This window comes from Canis lupus, chromosome 27 (genome assembly GCF_011100685.1).
Source record: "Canis lupus familiaris isolate Mischka breed German Shepherd chromosome 27, alternate assembly UU_Cfam_GSD_1.0, whole genome shotgun sequence".
Lineage (NCBI taxonomy): Eukaryota > Metazoa > Chordata > Mammalia > Carnivora > Canidae > Canis > Canis lupus.
Window position 1 is genome coordinate 34,665,139 of NC_049248.1, and position 16,896 is coordinate 34,682,034.

Here is a 16,896-nt window from a genome sequence, read left to right on the forward strand (position 1 = left end):
GTCCAGGGAAGAGAAAAATAAAGACTGAACTCAGGTGGAAGCAAGAGGAGTTGCTTGCTAGGGAGGCACAGGGATTAGGAGGGAAGTCAGGGGCAGGAGCAGGAGTTCAGAAAGAGGCAAAAATCATTCCAAAATGTCTGGTCTGGATGCCTAGAAGGAGGAAGGTGAAGATAGAGACAACAGCTTTAGTTCCTGGGGGCAGAAGAGTACTGACAAGGAAGTCGCTAACCGTCTGTCCACTCACGTCCTCCCCATGGACCCTGTATAGACACTCCCGGATTCCAGCCAGTTGGATTCTACTCCAGCTCATTTCTAGTTATGCTCATTCTTGTTACTCCTACAGCCCTCCTGGTTGACCTCATTTGGTTTCCTGGCTCATTTCTAGTCTCCTGCCTCCATATTATCCTGCAGCTCAAACCTGGTTCTAAGCCCAATACTCATTAACCTCGGGCTTTGAGCTGCTTGTGTGGTTACTCAGCTCTGGACCCACGTACACTCACAGGCCAGAGCAAAGCTGTCCAGCAGAACTTTCTGTGATGATCTTTATCTGCACTGTCCAGTGTGGTAACCACCAGCACATAGCCTCTACTCACATCTACTCACATCTACTGAGCACTTGAGATGTGGCTAATGAGACTGAGGAAATGAACTTTTAACATGACTTAATTTTAATTAATTCTAATTTCAACAGCCTCAAGGTCAGAAGCTCATTTCAATAGAGAAGATGGAAAAGAATGAAGGTTTGTTTAGATTTTTTCCATTTTTAAACAGATTTTGCTGGGAACTAGCCGTAGGAGAAACTGTGGCAAGAATAAAGTTTGTCTTTGACCTATTTTCAGCCTTACTTCTCCTTTCTCTCCATACATATATATCATATCAGAAGCTACTTTCTGAGCTTCCCACAGACCTGACCCACTTTGCCCTGCTTCTCCTTGTGTGTCATAGTGCCCCCCCAACCTGTCCCTACACTAGGCTAGGATTAAGAGCTAGGAAAATAAGACAAGGAGAGAAAGGCAGGATTAAGCAGGGCCAGGACCAATTGAACAAAACTGCCCCCCCCCTTTGGGGGAAAGAAAATCCTAAATTTCACCCTAAATCCTGTTCACCCTAAATCCTGTTTTTTCCATATTTCTCATGTTCAAAAATACTCCGTAATTTAATTATATTTGTCATTTAATGTTCCTCCCCCACAACAAATAGGAAATTGTGTCGTTAACACTCTGTTATACCAAATTACCTAGAGCAGAGTCTGTGAAATGAATGAAGTGGGCCTGGTGAGGGAAGACAAAGACTATGGCAAGTGGTCCAAGGAGTGAGTTTAAATTGGCATAAGATCCCAGACAGCAGCTGGAGGGTACAAGGAGGAGGATTTGGTTCAGGATTCAACCAAAGTGTGAAGCCTGTGTGCAACTCAGAATAATAGCTCCCTGACTAGTAGACTAGGAGCAATGGTGAAACCAAGCCTGAGGCCAGCAAAAAGGAGTGTTTGATCGATTCATTATGTCTGCCATGAGTGCAGAAGTGGTAGTCCAGATGCCCCATATTTGTCAGCTTTGACTAATGAAATTAAGAATTAAGGCTCCAGCCCCGTGACCTGTGATTTAGGTCAAGTATCCAGTCCAGTGAAGGAAATTGAGGTCACTGAAAAAACAAAAAGCATTCACCTAATCATTTAATGTATTAGACACAGCAAGGTGATATTTAGAAAAAAGGCCAGTTAGAAGGCCAAGAGGTACCTGGAGTCTCCCACAGATACATACAACATATTCCAAGGTAAGAGCTGCAAGATGCATCCATTGACGCAATCTATGTCTACTTACTATCTGTGTACCAAGCAAGCATCATTCTAGGTACAGAAGACACAGCATGAATAAAACACAAAATTCCCTGCCCTCGTGGAGCTTACCTTCTAGTGGGGGAGAGATAATCAGATCTGATAAATAGCAGTAAAAATTAAACAAGACACAGGGCCAGGAAGTACGTATGGAAAGAGAGTTGTTGAAATTTCAGATACAGTAGTCATGGAGGGCTTCACTCAAGATCCACCTCTTGTGGGCTTAAAAGCCTAATTACTACAGAATTGTGTTGGGTTTGCCCACATCCTTGTGGGACTGAGTTTGCAGAGGCCAGACTTGGTACCTACAGAACATTCCTTAGAGGGGAGCAAGATTCTGGCTCCTTTTGTTTTGAGACTGGTCTTGACTGGTCCTTCGGATACATCCAGTAGCAGGGCCTTCCCATTGCATTCTCTCTTGGCACAGACAATACAGCGGACATCCTTATCAATCTGGTGAAGTATGAACTCCTTTTTAGAGTGTTTGTGAAGGCATGAAGTAAAATACATGGCACTACAAAGGGAGCAAAATATATTGAAATAATAGCTACCAAATATTTTTAATAAATTTGTGACACAGTAATATATGCAGTTCTTTCTTAATGCATTCAACAATAAAATCTAGAGATACGTATAGTAACTACCACAATTTTGAAATGGTAATCTGTGAAAATATTATTTTGCTACATCTGCAACAACAAGAATATGATAAGAAAAAAAATCTGTGACTTTTTCAAAAATCTATTGCTGACAAGGTCTCTTGGGGTTTGTCATCTATATACATTGTTGAAGAAAATGCTAAATTTCAGCTAGAGGTTAGTTAGAATAAGGATGTGTTCTTTTCCCCATCCAAGTTCATGGAGACCTGACTGAAGCACCCTTTGCCTGGTCCTTTCCTGCCTTTTTTCATCTCCCCAGTAGGCAGTCGCTACTGAAAGCAAACCTTACACAGCTTCCGTAGGGGAGTGTTGATTCAGAGGGTCATTACCTTTCACTTGGAGGGAGAGTACTGCTGAGCCTTTTTTTTTTTTTTCCCCAGTGAAACCTGATTATATGTAGTCATGAGTGAGATGGTCATGCATAGCTTATGGAGACCATCTCATTAGTCTATAATCAGTCTTCAAAAAATGTATTCACTCAGCAAATATGTGTTGAGTATCCACTACGCGCCAGGCACTCTTCTAAATACTGGAGATACATCAGTGAACAAAATAGACGCCCCCCTCAAAAAAATCCCAGCCCTCATGAAGTTTAGATTCTCATAGAGGGTGGTTGGGAGCAGCAGCAGTGTCAAACAATAAACACAAATAAATAATACAAATGATACCGTAAGAAGATAGGTAGTAAGTACTATGAAAAAATACATAGGACACCGCAAGGAGAACAGAGAACCCAGGCCAGGCCACGTGGTTTGGTGGCAGTAACACAAGAATGGAGGTCCCTGTCTTCTCCCTGCCGGTTGACTTTTCCTGGGCTTGGTTTCCCCATCTGTGAATGGAGAACCTTAGACTAGTCACTCTCCATTGGACCAGGTCAACAGTTAGAGAATTGTGACTGGACAACCGTAGGGCGATGGAGGTGGCCTCTGGGGTCTGGCAGAGAGATTCGATGGAGACCAAGTAGGCAAAGACTTGACTCACTTCCCGGCTTCAACTTGTGATCTGTGTTGGACGATGGGGCTGCAAATCAGATTTCGTTTGAAAATGTGTTTCGCTACCAACAACAACAACAACAACAACAACAACAACGAAGTCTGAAAACCATTAGGGGTCAGAGGATTTTTTTTTTCTTTCGAATAATAATGATAATTATCCGAAGGGAAAATCCTGACAGAGTCGCCTACTGCTGCTTCCATTCTGCGCTCCCCGAGGCCTGCCGTGAGGCCCCAGTTTCTTTTGGCTTTAATTCATGACTCTCCGCACCGAGGGATTTATGGTGACGATAATGAGTTTCAAAACAAACCTAATGAAATGTGCGCTCTCCTAGGATTGTGAGTTCCTAGAGCTAAAGCATTGATTTAGGGGACGGAATTCCACAGCAACCGGGAGAGGAGGCCGCCCCAGGAAGGGAACGCACCAGGCCGCCCCTAACCTCACGCCCTGCTCCACTCAGCCATGCCAGGTTGACTTTGGGAAGGGATCATCTGGTTGCTTCCGTGCAAAGCAGCCCTCCGACGTCCTCACCGCCGTGCCCACCTGGAGGAATCGTCTGAGACCCTCGGTCAGGGCCCGCTCGGCCAGACGTCAGGCCCAGCACAGCCACATGACTGATCATACGGCTCCCCCCATAAATACTCCCCCACCGGGGAGGAGATTCACGATATTGTATCTTCAGTTCAATTTTCAGAACAATTTACAGCTCACACACATCCAGAAACTTATTACCAACTGCATTATTTGAAAACAAAGCGATAACTTGCTGTCCTCTGAGAGGCCCCACGGAGCCTCCCGCCGCCCGCTCCTCCCTCTCAGCCGTCTCTGCCTCCCCCGTTACTAGACGACAGATAACAAACCTCTTAAGTGAAATGACAGAGCACACGAGCTGCATGGTGGGCACCAGGCTATTAAGTGAGGAGCCTTCAGAGGAGCACCGATTTGTCTTCAGGCTGGGAAAGCTGACAGGACTTTGCAAGAAACTGAGAGGCTTCGAGCAGAGATGGCCCCAGGAAACAACGAACCCCCTCAGAGCACATGCCCTTGCTGCTAACACCGAGGCCCGGACACTGATTCTGTTCTTCCCATTCCATGTGCTCCTGACTTCATGGCTTAGACGCCCATCCCTAGCCCCCCAGGGTGACCTCCACGCCTGTGCCTGAGCCCTGGCTGCATACCAGAGCCCCCAAGGCAAAGCCCCCCACCCGACCTTGGTATTTCCACCTCAAGTGAGCTAGGGTAGGGCCCAGACCTTGGTATTTGTTTTAAACACAGAAACCGAGGATTCCAGAAGGAGCAAAGATAAGAAGCTCCGGCTTCAAGTCCCTGAGCTTTCCTTTCCTCAGCTGTGGCCGACAGGTAGTAGGCGCTTTGACAAACCGTGTGGATTGTGCACGCGGGCCTGGCACACGGTAGTGCCTCAGGAAACAGGCATTGAGCTAACTGGTGAATAAAGGCCAAGTTCTGGCGCGGTAATCATCGACAAATGGCAGCTAACATTGTTGCAGAATGCCATTTTAAAACCTTTTAATTTACAGTTTTCTTTTTCTCTTCTTTTAAAGGTTTTATTTATTTGTGAGAGACACACAGGGAGAGGCAGAGACACAGTCAGAGGGAGAGGCAACCTCCCTGCAGGGAGCCTGATGTGGGACTGGATCCCAGGACCCCGGGATCACGACCTGAGCCAAAGGCAGATGCCACCCAGGTGCCTTAAATGTGCAGTTTTCATCACCAAAAATGTAATTATTTGACTCCTGCCTTCCCATTCTGAAGGCATTGTTTCCTTCCAGGACCAACATTTTTATCGCACTACCACATAATCAGGAGAACTACGAAATCAGATATAAGAAAAGTACCAACATCCAGCATCGACATGCATCTTTTTACCCTAAACGATTGTCATATGTCCTGTTTGTCTTTGTCTCTCCCTTTGCCCTTCCCCATTATTGAGAATGGATTTTTCCCCATGACCAACCTCATACCATCAGGAAAAAGAAAAACGATGTTCCTAAATTAAACACTTGCCAAGGCTGAGTGTATACCTCTGTTTATAAAGACAAAATCACAAGCTGAAGATTTTTAAATTAGAATTTCCACTTCAGTTCCAAAAGCATCAAGTCCTTTGCTGGTCAAGCAGGAGGGGGACCCCAGTCACACCTCCACGGGAAACGCATTTCCTTGTAACACGTGCAGTACCATCACTCTGGCCCATTTGGATGGTTGGTGCCAAGAACCACACAACCAATCCACTGGGGAAGTAGCCCTGATGGTCAGCACTGGTGACAAAGACCGGTGAAAGGGTCAGTGCCACTGAGAAGAGTTCCAGGGACGATGAATGGATACACCTGCGTGCTCAGTTACCCCCGAGAAGAATTCTGGAAAAGAAGCCAGTCATGTGGTCTACACTGCGGCCCATTCAAATGCAATTCATCTTAATTCCTCCTCCTGTTTTCTCCACACCACTTAGGTGGCACTGTGATTCACTGACACTAAATCTTCCTTTTAACACCAAGTACTTCATAGTCACGATTTAAAAACTTTTGACTTTCATTCAGATTTGGTCCCTCTGAAAGCCAACTTTCAGACTGCTCTTTAAAATATGAATAATTTTCGCCCCCTCAGCCAATCGGGTCGGCCCCTGCCGCATTCTTTTGAGGTGCATGTTCCCCCAGGATCGCCTCCAATGCTTGCATCTTTGAAAAATATCGGTAATAAAAATTCAAATACATTCAAAAATGAACATAAATAAAACATAATTTCCTCCAAATGATTTATAAAATACTAAAACATTCACTTCCCTGTCTTTCTGCCTGTCAAGAGTGCCACAGCATATATCCTTGGGGTGGCAAGCTGCTCTGCTTCCCCTGCAGAGGCTTCCACGGGCGCTACCTTGACAACAGAGAACACCCAGAAGCCTGCCAGTCCTCACGGAATGTGGATCTCACTTTATCCATCAAAGCGGCAGGATGATTTCATCCGTGGCAAGATGGTATAGCTCTTTATTTCCTCCTCAGACGGCTCTAATTCTAGCAGAAACGCTCAGATGTGAAAATCTGTCAGGACAGCAACAGGTGGGGGACGGAGGACTGAGTCACCTCATCCTCCAGGGATTTTACTCTAGCCCTGATCTCAGTGTGAGGCACCATGGGGTGAAGCTCACTACCCCCCCCCCCCCAGCCTTCCCCCATTCCCTGACAATCCCCAATTCCCTGTCTTGGTAACCACGAAGATAACCTAGAGTGGGTAGAAAGTGGTGGGTGACAGGTACAGAGTCCCCCGAAAACACAGATTACGAGGGCCCACTCCAGTGTTCCCGATTCAGTAGGTCTGTGGAAGGGCCCGAGAATCTGCATTTCCTTCCTCCCACCCCCCTCCCCAGGCTTTACTAAGATATAATTGACATATAACACTGTGCTAGTTGTGATGATTGGATGTACGTGTATAGTGCGAAATAGGGGCGCCTGGGTGGCTCAGTGGTTGAGCATCTGCCTTTGGCTTGGGTCATGATCCTGGGGTCCTGGGATTGAGTCCTGCATTGGGCTCCCTGCAGGGAGCCTGCTTCTCCCTCTGCCTATGTATCTGCCTCTTCTCTCTCTGTGTCTCTCATGAATAAATGCAATCTTAATAAATGAATGAACGAATGAATGGATGAATAAATAAATAAATACATACATACATACTGTGAAATAATTACCACAAGGTTAGGTAACAGATGTGGTACCTCACATAGCTGCCCATTTGCGTGTGTGCGTGATGAGAACTTTTTAAGGTCTACTCTCTCAGCAACTGTCAAGGATGCACTAAAGTATGCTTAACTACAGCCACCATGCTGTAGTCCCCCTCCAGAACTTATTAACCTTATAAATGGAAGTTTATACTCTTTGATCCCCATCTCTCCCAACCTTCCCCATCCTCTACCCCTGGCAAGCACCAATCTACTCTGTTACTATGAGTCTCGTTTCTTTAGATTCCACATATCCCACTATATGAGATCATATAGGATTTGCCTTCCTCCGTCTGACTTACTTCACTCAGCACAAAAGGCATTATCTTTTTTGAGACCGTGATTTCATTTCCTTCAGATACATGCCTAGAAGTAGAATTGCTGGATCATATGCTAGTTCTAGTTTTAGTTTCCTGAGGAAGCGCTGCACTGTTTTCCTACAACGGCTACACCGATTTACATTCCCCCCAACAGTGTACAGGGTACCCTTGTCTTCACATCCTCGAGAGCATTTGTTACCTCTCGTCTCTTTGATTATTGCCATTCTAGCATGTGTGAGGGGACATCTCTTGTGGTTTCGATTTGCGTTTCCCTGAGGATGAGTGATGTTGAACATCTTTTCGCGTACCTGTTGGCCATTTCTATGTCTTCTTTGGAAATCTCTATTCAAGTCCTTTACACATTTTTTAATCAAATTACTTGTATTTTTGCTGTTGAGTTGTATGAGTTCCTTGTATATTTTGGATACTAAATCCTGTTAAGGAATAAAATGTGGAAAGTGCTGTAGAGAAAGTGTGTACTATTATTGAGTTGTATGAGTTCCCTGTATATTTTGGATACTAATTCCTTAACAGATATATGATTTGCAGATATTTTCTCCATTCTGGGTTGCCTTTACATTTACTTGATTGTTTCTTTCGCTGTGCAGAAGCTTTTTGGTTTGATATAGTCCCATTGTTTATTTTTGCTTTTGTTGCAGGTACTCTTGGCACGATGCCCAAAAAATCATTCAAAAGACCAAAGTCAAGGTGTTTTTCCTCGAAGTTTTCATCTACCAGTTTTGTGGTTTTAAATCTTACATTTAAATCTTTAACCCATTTCGAGTTAAAGATTGGGGCCCAGTTTTATTCTTTTGCATATGGATATGCAGTTTTCCCAACACCATTTATCAAAGGAACTATCTTTTCATTAGCTCCCTTGTCAAATATTAGTTGACTACAGATGCATGGGTTTATTTCTGGGCTCTAGATTCTGTTCCATTGATCTATGTGTCTGCTCTTATGCCAGTATCTTACTGTTTTGATTACTATAGCTTAGTAATAGAGATTGATAGCAGGAAGTATACTATGTCCAGCTTTGTTCTTCTTTCTCAAGATTGCATTAGCTGTTTGGGGTCCTTAACATATCTGTTTTTATTTCTTTAAAGTCATTGGAATTTTGATAGGAGTCACATCGAATCCACAGATGACATTAGATATTATGGACATTTTAACAACATGAATGCTTCCCATCTATAAATATGAAAACATGAACACAGAAAGTATTTATTTGTGTTTTCCTCAGTAATTTTCATCAGCGCTTTATTGTTTTCAGGGTACAGATCTTTCACCTCCTTGATTAAATATATCCCTAAGTATTTTTTTATTCCTAAGTATTTTATTGTTTAGGTTGCTGTTGAGAATAGGATTGTTTTCTATTTTATTTTATTTTTTAATGTAGGCTCAATGGGTCTCATGACCCAGAGATCAAGAGTCTCATGCCATACTGATTGAGTCAGCCAGGTGCTCCTCTTTCTTTTTCAGATAGACTGATGTTAGTTACAGAAACTCAACTGATTTTTGTATGTTGATTTTTGTATTCTGCAACTTATCTGAATTTATTTATTAGTTTGATCAGTTTTTTTTTTTTTTTTTTGGTGAAGTCTTTAGGGTTTCCTACATAGAAGATCGATCATGTCATCTGAAGAAACAATTTTACTTTTTCCTTTGTCATTTGGATGCTTTTTATTTCTTTTCTTGCCTGATTGTTCTATCTAGGACTTCCAGTCTCTCCAGTCTCTCCAAATAGGAGAGGTGAGAGTGAGCAGCCTTGTTTTATTCCTAATCTTAGTGGAAAAGTTTTCAATATTCCACTACTGAGTATGATGTTAGCTGTGAGCATGTCACATATGGCCTTTATTATGTTGAGTCAAATTTCTTCTATACGAAACAGGTTAGAATCTGCATTTCTAACATGTTCCCAGGTGATGCTGATGTAGTTGGACTAGAAACCACATTTTGGGAAAAACTTGGATCTCAGGAATGAAGATCTTCCTTCATGGGACTCAAGTGGGAATGGGGTTGTGCTCAGGATAATTCAAAATGTACTAGACCTGATGAAATCATATTCCATAGAAAGACTTCGGGACTATGTGATTCCCAGGAGATTCTCTATACACACACACACATGTAGGAAGATGCAGGGCACACTGCAAATAATTCAAAATAAATTAGACACATGGTCAATCCTTCCCCTTGAATAAATCACACACTAGTGGAGGAAAAGATACAAAAATAAAGAACAATGTGGAAAGTGCTGTAGAGAGAGTATGTACTAAATGTGGCTAGAGCCCAAAAGAGTAAGCAATTAACCACCCCCGGAAGTTAGGAAAGTTTTCAAAAAGAAGTGGAATGGGTACTTGAATAGTGAATAGAAGTAGAAAGGTGAAATAGGGAGTTTCAGGCTCTGAAAGGAGCAGATATGAAAGACAGCTTAGGCAGCTGAAAGAGGCTGGTATACACAGAAAATAACAGAATTTCATGTGTATTTGAGGAATGTTTAGAGAGGAGCATGTGTAGATCTCTAAATGTCATTCTAAGGAGTTGAACCTTGTAATAACCAAAAGATTTTCAGGTCAGATCTATGTTTGCATGAGAGACCAGCTCACTATCCTCCTGGAATTATTTTGGCTCCAGTTCAGTTCCCTAAAGCCTCCAAAGCCTCCAAATCCATCCTGGAGTTTGAGGAAGGGTTGACCACAGAAATCAAATAGACTCAATAAATTTACTGAGAAATTGAGACACAGCACAGAGACCACCCAACAAGCTGCTATCTGGAGGCTACGACATACAAGGGTGAGATCTCAAGAAGCTCACATGGCCAGATATTGGCAGGAATTTTCAGAGTTGGGCCACCTGATGAGCCACCCATGCATGTCAGCCATGTGAGTGTTCTACTGGTAGTAATGAGGCTGTGGAAACTGCTTGATGTAAAGTCACTGAACACGACACAGACATGAATCAAGTATACAATAATGATAAAAGGTAATAAGATAGCTACTGTATGAGCATGAATTTTGTAGTAAAAAAGTTCAGATGGGGACGGCTGGGTGGCTCAGCTGTTGAGCATCTGCCTTAAGCCTAGGGCATGATCCTGGAGACCTGGGATCGAGTCCCACGTTGGGCTCCCTGCATGGAGCCTGCTTCTCCCTCTACCTAGGTCTCTGCCTCTGTGTGTGTGTCTCATGAATAAATAAATAAAAGCTTCTTTAAAAATTCAGATGTACAAAACCAGAACTTTTGAAAAATTATTTCCCTATAATTCACCTACCTTATAGCCTTCAAACCTCCATTTCACCTGGAGCAGAAAGCTTTGTCTAGTAACTTCCAGGAAAACTCAATCAATTCAGACTACTCACCCTCTCCTTTTAATTTTTGTTACCCAGAGACTGTTTCAACCATGGGGACTTGAGTAGCCATTGTGTGCCACTGGTAGACAGCATCTTGTCATATCTTGTGTCTACTACTTGGTCTTATGTTGTGTCTACTACTAACATATCTAGCCAGATGTTTTTACTCTTTGGGTCACTAACCACACTGCAGCTGCTCTGAACCATGCAGGCTCCCCTCTGCCCTCTGAACATCAGAGCTACGCTGGGCTATGCTGATTCACCTGCATCCTTCTTACTTAGATGTCAGGGCTCTCAGGTTCAGTGTCCACTGAAGTGTGCCACTTCTGCACCCCTCTCAAGGACAAGAAAATTTTGTCTACTCTTCCACACTACTTCAGGGATGAGGAAACTTGATGATCGTGGGCTGTCAACTCTTCACTTTTTAAGTAAACCACTCTACCATTTTTAATCTACTGCGATTCAGTTGGTGCAGAGAGAAGGTCCTGAATCTAAGAGGCTTTCTGTCTTCTCAGGCTTCACCCAGGAAGCAAAGCACAAGTATTCCTTCTCTGGAACTTCCTCCAGACTTATCCGGGCTTTCCATTGTCTAACTTCTGCCAAGAACTCATCCCAGGTGGTATGGGATCCTTTCTCCAGCACGCACCAGCTCTGATTATAGCCCTTCTAATCAACCTCCTACCACCAACTGATTGAATTCATGTGTCTTTTTGAGCACTAAAAGTGATTACGATATATTTTTTTTAAATAAACTTCAGGGGTGCCTGGGTGGCTCAGTTGGTTGAGCGTCCAATTTTTTTATTTAGGCTCAGGTCATGATTTCAGGGTCATGAGATCAAGCCCCGTGTCAGGCTCTGCACTCAGCACAGAGTCTGCTGGAGATTCTCTGCCTCTGCCCCTCCCCCAGCTCGAGCTCTCACTCTCTTTCTCTAAAATAAATAAATAAAATCTTTAAAAATAATAATAATTAACTTCAGCTACTTCCAAATAATTTGGATAATATACCTGGGTCACTCATTTATTAATTTATCATTCATATCTACTATTATATCAAATATATCCTAAGCACTAGGATATGTCAAGATATAAAACATGAAAAAAATCTCTACAGGGGCACCTGTGTGACTCAGTCAGTGGATTGTCCAACTCTTGGTTATGGCTCAGGTCATGATCATAGAGTCATAGGATGGAGCCCTGTGTTAGGCTCCATGCTGGGCACAGAGTCTGCGTGGAAGTCTCTCCCTCTCCTCCTGTGCCCCTCTCCTCACTCATACTCGGTCTCTCTCTCTCTCTCTCTCTCTCTCTCAAAAATAAATTTTTAAAATCTTTTAAAATATTTTTAAATAAAATTAAAATAAAAATTTAAAAATCTCTGGACTCACAAAGCGCCTCCTTCGAACAAGGGAGGAGACTATAAACTATAAGTGCAAAACTTATTATATTATTATATTTGGTATACTGTAAATTCCATAAGATTGCATAATAGAATATTAGAAGATGACACATGTTATAGGGGGAAAAATCCCAGTGCTAGAGGCTGAATGCAAGCCAATAAATCAAGTTCTACAAGTATGGGGCCCCTGCACCAGTATTTTCTAACAGCTCCTCCAGTGATTCTAGTGTGTAGTTGGACTTAGAACCATTGCCCTTGTCTATGGAAATTATCACTAATACCGTGTGTGGGGTTCTTTGTTTTTTCTTATTAATTCATTTATTCATTAATTCATTCAGTAAACAGATGTTTGTTTATTTAATATTTATGTATTTGCATGTGTTTGTTTAAATATTTATTTATTAAAATACAGTGCCTCCATTTTCCAGCCTGTTCTAAACACCAGGGATACAACAGTGAAGAAAAGAGACAAGGTCCTTCCTTGCTCTCATGCTGCTCCTTTCATGCTTTTTCCTTTCATCATTTCATTAATTCTCACAACACAGTTATGCAGTGATATTTATTAGCCCCTCTTCACAGGTGAGGAAACTGAGCCTTCAAGTTCAGACACTTGCCCAAAGTCTTACAGCTACTACATGACAGATCTAGGACTCATACCCAGGTCAGAAAGAACCAAAAGACTATATTCTTATAACCTCTCTCACGGCATTTCCCAGTGAAAGGCCCTTATTCATGTTTCTTTCCATCTTATTTTCACTACTTTATGATGGACCAGTTTCATGATATAATTTAATGGAATTAAATTTGAACAGCTCAAAATTGCATAATTGATTACATTCAGTTTCCATCACAAATTACTAATTTGATTCACACCTGCTGATGTGACACCTGGAAGAAGGGAGTCAATGTGGGTGGGTGGTTAGGCCTTATTGGTCTACAATAGATGTGCTAATTGCATAAAATAAATGTTATTTAAAAATTTCCAGTGGGCTGTGATTAGGCAAGCCACATTGCTATCATCAGCTTACCTGTTGGACACCTGGAAATTATTGTAATCAGCCTAGTAAATTCTGAAATTAATTTTCATTAAATCTCCCTATTGATTCATTGAGACTATCTCAGTGTATCTTATGAGATGTTCTCACTGTATCTCTCATACACAGAGATATGCATCTCATAGGATATATCATACATAATATGACATATTTATTCAAGTTCTAAATCTTTATCAACATTTCACATTCAGTATAATTGTGAGTTATTTTAATGATAGATGCTATTCTGAGCTGAATAGCGTTCCCCCAAAGCTCAAATGTTCAAGCACTGGCCCCCAGGATCTCTGAATGTGACTGTATTTGGAGATAGGGCCTTTTAAAGAGGTGAATGAGTTAAATGAAGCCATTAGGGCATCCAATGTAACTGGAGTCCATTATAAAAAGAGAAAAATTTGGGCGTACAGAGAAATATCAGGAATGCACACACACAGAGGAAAGACCATGTGAGGACACGGCGAGAAAGTGGCCAACTGCAAGCCCAGGAAAGAGGCCTCAGAAGACACCAAACTTGTCAATCCCTTGATGTTGGACCTCTAGCCTCCAAACTTTGACAAAACAAATGTCTGTTGCTTAAGCCACCCTGTCTGTAGTATTCTATTATGGCAGCTGTAGAAACTAAAATGAATACAGGTGCATATTACACTCAATTTAACAAATAATACCACCCTATGTCTGAGGTAAAACTATACTGTTGGAGATGTCGTAGACCCTTTTGTCAAAGAACTTAGAGACTCTTAGAAACACACCTAGATGAGACAATTAGGAATAACAGAAGGTCTAATGGAGGAAAGAGCTACCCTGAGGGGATCAAACCAAGGCAGATCAACATGGATCACAGAAAGAACAGAGTTTTGAAAAGAAGGGAGGCATTGAGGTTGGGTGGGGTGGGAAAGGAATGGAGAGTAGAGAGCGAAGGTGTATGAGACAGTAAAACACAGAAGACAAGAGTACATGCTTTGGAGCAGTCATTGCCACTTACTAGATATGTGATCTTCAGCAAGTTGCCTTCAAGTAGAGATGTTAAAGCACACTGCAGGGTTGTGGTGAAGGCTCACTGTGACAGTGCTAGAGGAGCAATTTGCTGGCATGAATTAATCTCTCAATAAGTGTAATAGGAATTTGGGGGGACAGTCTCACTCAGAAAAAAGATTCAGGTGTGCCAGGTGCTGTTTTAAACAGTTCACAAGTATTAATTGTTTATACACTCATAATGTATATGAGTACATACTCCATTGAGTAGGCCTGTTACTAATTATCCCTATTTTATAGATGAAGAAACTGCACTGGGAAAAAGTGGCATAAGTAGCCCAGAGCTGCAGTTAGTAACAGAGGAGGGATCAGAGTGCAAATAATTCTGCCCCAGACCCGCTACACTACACACGCACGCAGACCCACATCTAAAGCATGTAGAGTGCTCCACATAAACAAGCTCTTAGAGTCCTCTTGACTTATTAATGAGGACACTGAGGCACAGAGGGGGTCCTAAGTTACTATATTATGACATATATGTAGCAGGAAAGCAGCAGAGCTGGAATTCAGATTCAGTCTTTCCTAATCGTTGCCCCAGATCTTCCTTCAGCTCAGCCCTGGCTCTTTTCAAAATATGTTAAACTGGAAACTTTCAGGAGTTTTATCTCTTTTTTTTTTTTTTTTTCCAGGAGAATACAGACTTTACAACCTTCCCAAAGAATTCTGCTGACTTTCGCCAGACTCTGGGTACTTCCTACTTCTCCATGTGACTATCATGAACAAAAAAAAAAAAAAAAAAAAAAAAAACCTATCAGACTCGGGAACTGATAAAACCAAAAAAAAAAAAAAAAAAAAATCTCAAAATGTGAATTCTGTGACTACAGGGAGAAAAAGAAAATTGAAATACAATAAGTGTATGTATGCATAATAAAAGCTAATATCAGTTAAGGCCCTAGTCTATGTCCAGCACATTAACTGCATATTCTCATTGAATCCTCACACCAACCCTTAGAGATAGATGCCATTAGAGATGAGGAGACTGGGGATAAGCCAGATGAAGTAACTCATTCAAGTCTGAAAAGCTGCCAGCGGGGGAGCAGGGGAACTCAGAACCAGAGCTGTCAGGCTTCGATGCCCACTCTCCTAACTCTACACTCTATTACCTCCAACGCTCTTCTCCCTACTTCACTCACACTTGAATGCCTTACCTTCTCTCCAAATCCTAATCGTGTTCCAAAGCATCAGTTCCCAATTTCCCTGTCCCACCCACAGCCATTTACACCAAAACACAGGCAGCAAAATCACCCCCGGTGCCTGGTTCTTGTAGCTTCCTGGGCCCCACCCCCCTAACTAAATGAATCTATAACTGAGGAAAGTGGGGTTTGACTCTGCACTGGGGGGTTCTGAAGCTCACTAATGTTTGAGAATATTGCCTTGCACTGCCCCGCATGAAATTTGTGTACTAATTACAAGTTGACCCAGAGGACATTTGGAGTCAAGCAAGAGTTGCATCAGCTCCAAGTAGATTTGTTACAAAGATAGGTATCTGACATTTCTCATAAAGCAAGACACAAACGTTTATTGGGCTCTTAAATTAGCTGACCAAAGCTGGATTATTCATAATGTAGCTTAACTACAGAACTAGTTGAATTTTGGTACTAATAACTGAAGAATCATTAAGTACAGACACAAAGAGAAAACATAGTAGTTTGCAAAATGCTTATTTCCCGGGGTTCATGTTTACTGCCTATTTGTGAGTCAAAGAGTATCCATACCCTTTTGACATTTCCACTCCAAACACACAGATGTATAAGAAAGGAAAATGGGTGCCAGACATTTAAATCAAGGTCTGTAAGAAGCCACTTCTAAAACCCAGGTGGCTAATTCAAATTAGAAGGAGGAGCCAAAAAAAACCCCACATTTTCAATAACATTTATGAAGCACTGATTTCCCTTTCTTCCTAACCTAGACATACTCCATTCACTTCAGAAATACCACCCTGAATACAAACATGATTAACAATGATGATTTGGAGTATTTACAGTAAAGCAGCTTCATCAATATTAATGAACATTTATTGAGCACCTACTATGTAAAATGAAATAAAAATTTGAAAAATACTGAAGCTCTATGCCATGGAGACCTAAAAATTTCAGTATCTGAAAGAATGATTAAACAGAGTCCTGAGAGGACATGGAGCATTTAAGAAGCTTCTACATTCAGTCTGACCAAAGGGATCATAAAATAATAATAATAATAATAATAATAATAATAAAAACCTAGAATATAAGTTTTCCCAACTGCCTCATCAACTAGCAGGATTCAGGAAGCAGCAACAGCCTTCTCCTAGCCACCCTTGTATCTCTCCAGAGCAACTGTGGTTGAACAAATGATTCCTTGGCCTGCTCAATGACTCCAGATAATTTAACAAAAAAAATCCATGCATCTTCTACCACATTATTTTTTTAGTATCTGTTAAGAAAGTGCATATTGTTGAAGGTACCATAAATTCAGTATTATCTTAACATTAACTTCTATTTTATTATGCACAGCAGTATCTACATTCATATATCTAAAAGGAGTTAAATCAAAGGATTATTCA

General features: G+C 41.8%; 1 long non-coding RNA gene across 1 annotated transcript; it reads left to right on the forward strand.

The window, feature by feature from the left end:
• Positions 1-6,412: 6,412 nt before the first annotated feature.
• Positions 6,413-15,086, forward strand: LOC111092835. Its single transcript, XR_005379660.1, has 2 exons — positions 6,413-6,557; positions 14,984-15,086. It is a non-coding gene; the product is annotated as an uncharacterized LOC111092835 (long non-coding RNA).
• Positions 15,087-16,896: the final 1,810 nt, after the last annotated feature.